The sequence below is a fragment of the Pristiophorus japonicus genome, chromosome 23 (genome assembly GCF_044704955.1).
Source record: "Pristiophorus japonicus isolate sPriJap1 chromosome 23, sPriJap1.hap1, whole genome shotgun sequence".
Lineage (NCBI taxonomy): Eukaryota > Metazoa > Chordata > Chondrichthyes > Pristiophoridae > Pristiophorus > Pristiophorus japonicus.
In genome coordinates, this window is record NC_091999.1 from 40,830,054 (window position 1) to 40,832,582 (window position 2,529).

The 2,529-nt window shown below is 43.7% G+C and overlaps 1 non-coding gene across 1 annotated transcript; it reads left to right on the forward strand.

Moving 5' to 3' along the window:
- Positions 1 to 1,844: 1,844 nt before the first annotated feature.
- Positions 1,845 to 1,927, forward strand: trnal-uaa (transfer RNA leucine (anticodon UAA)). Its single transcript has one exon. It is a non-coding gene; the product is annotated as a tRNA-Leu (tRNA).
- Positions 1,928 to 2,529: the final 602 nt, after the last annotated feature.

Below are 2,529 nucleotides of genomic sequence, written 5' to 3' on the forward strand. Positions count from 1 at the left end.
CCTTGTCAAAAGCCTACTGAAAGTCCAAATACACCACATCCACTGGTTCTCCCTTGTCCACTCTACTCGTTACATCCTCAAAAAATTCCAGAAGATTCGTCAAGCATGATTTCCCTTTCATAAATCTATGCTGACTCGGTCCGATACTGTCACTGCTTTCGAAATGGGCTGCTATTTCATCCTTAATGATTGATTGCAACATTTCCCCCACTACTGATGTCAGGCTAACCGATATAGACTTACCCGCTTTCTCTCTCCCTCCTTTTTTAAAAAGTGCCGTCACATTAGCTACCCTCCAGTCCATAGGAACTGATCCAGAGTTGATAGATTGTTGGAAAATGATCACCAATGCATCCACTATTTCCAGGGCCACTTCCTTAAGTACTCTGGGATGCAGACTAACAAGACCCAGGGATTTATCGGGCTTTAATCCCATCAATTTCCCGAACACAATTTCCCGCCAATAAGGATATATTTCAGTTCCTCATTCTCACTAGACTCACAGTCCCCTAGTAGAATTGGAAGGTTTTTTGTATCTTCCTTTGTAAAGACAGAACCGAATTATTGTCTCTATCTCTCTCTATATCTGTCTTTCTCTCTATCTGTCTCCCTCTTTGTCTCTCTCTTTGTCCCTGTCTTTGTCTCTGTCATTCCATTACTATTTGCCTCCCTCTCTTTATGGAGCACACAAACACATCTCTGTGTATGTATGTGTTTGAGTCTTTCTGTCATTCACTCTGACCCTCCCTCTCAGTCTCACTCTTTCTGTCTCTCTTTGTCTCTATTTCGCTGTCTGTCTCTCCCTGTTTCGCTGTCTCTCAACTTATCTGTCTCTTTCTCACGATGTCCAGTTCAGTTCCAATGGGATTCTCTCAGTTCCACTGTCTGACTGTCTTTCTCATTCCCATCATCTCTGTCTGTCCATGTCTCTACCTGTCCCTCTCTTTGCCTGTCTCTGTTAGTTCCTTTCTCTTACCTGCTGAGTATTTCCATCATTTTCTGTTTATATCTCTGTCTATCTCTCTATCTGTCGCTCACTCTTTCTCTGTCTCTCTCTTTGTCACTCACTCTTTCTCTCACTCTTTCCCTCTCTCACTTTATAGAACACACACACACACATCTCTGTATATGTGTGTGTTTGAGTCTTTTTCTTACTCAGTCTGCCTCTCCTTCTCAGTCTCATACTTTCTGTCTCACGTTGTCTCTATCTCGCTGTCTGTCTCTCCCTGTTTGTCGGTTTGTCTCTGTCTCTCAATGTGCCTGTCGACTTCTCATGGTGTCCAGTTCTGTTCACAGCTCGATTCCTGCTCTGACAAAACAAATACCCGTCAGTTCCTCGTTAGTGTAGTAGTTGGTATCCCTTCCTTTCACGCGTGAGGTCGGGGTTCAATTCCCCGACGAGGGTGGAGCTTTTTCAAAATGTTGAATATTACTTCTGTATGTCCTGGAACTTTATAAAAAGACTTGGGGAAAGTAATACGGATATGAGCTTTGGTATCGGCTTTGGTTCAGTGGCAGCATTCTCGACTGAATAAGGAGGTTGTGTGTGTAAGTCCTACTCCTGAGACTTGAGCATATAATCTTGGCTGACACTCAAATGCAGCATTTGGGGAATTTTGCAATGTTGAAGCTGTTGACTTTCGGATGAAATGTTAAATTGACGCTCCGTCTGCACTCTCGGATGGATGTGAAAGTTTCCAGAGCATTACTCGAAAAAGAATAGGAGAGTTGCCCCTGTGTCAATATTACGATTAATATTTGAAAATGCTCATTAAAAACCTATGTCTGTGAGAGTGGATCTGCAGCCCAGATTCTCACAGAGACAAAATCCGAATACTGACAAAACCAGGATGGCCGAGTGGTTTAGGCGTTGGACGTAAAATCCAATGGGTGTATAGCTGCGTGGGTTCGAACCCCACTCCTGGTAAATCTTTAAATTCAAACCGATTTCCTCCCATCCTGCTCAGTTATACCTGAATCTATTCTGTTGAATCTGTACATGTCGTTAACTTTATAACATTCTCAACTGACAAATAAATGGGATTATGCAATGTTTCTATGCTTCTCTCTCTCTGTCTTAAGGGAGCTCTTTATGTGTTTGTGTTTGAGTCTGACTCACTCTGTCTGAGGAATTACAAGATGAATTTCTGGAGCTGGGAGCTAAATTAACAAATAGGACCTCAAATGTAGCAATCTCAGGATAGCTACCACTGCCAACTGCTAGTCAGAGTAGGAATCGCAGGATAGCTCAGATGAATGTGTGGTGCAGAAGGGAGGGCTTCAATTTCCTGGGACATTGGAACCGGTTCTGGGGGAGCTTGGACCAGTGCAAACCGGACGCTTTGTACCTGTGCAGAACCAATGTCCACAGGGGAGAGTTTGCTCGTGTTGTTGGGGAGGGGTTAAACTAATATGGCAGTGGGATGGGAAACTATGCAGTGAGACAGAGGGAAGTAAAATGGGGGCTGAAAAATAAAGGTGGAGGGCAGAGAAACCCAAGGCAAAAATCAAAAAGGGCCACATTGCAGC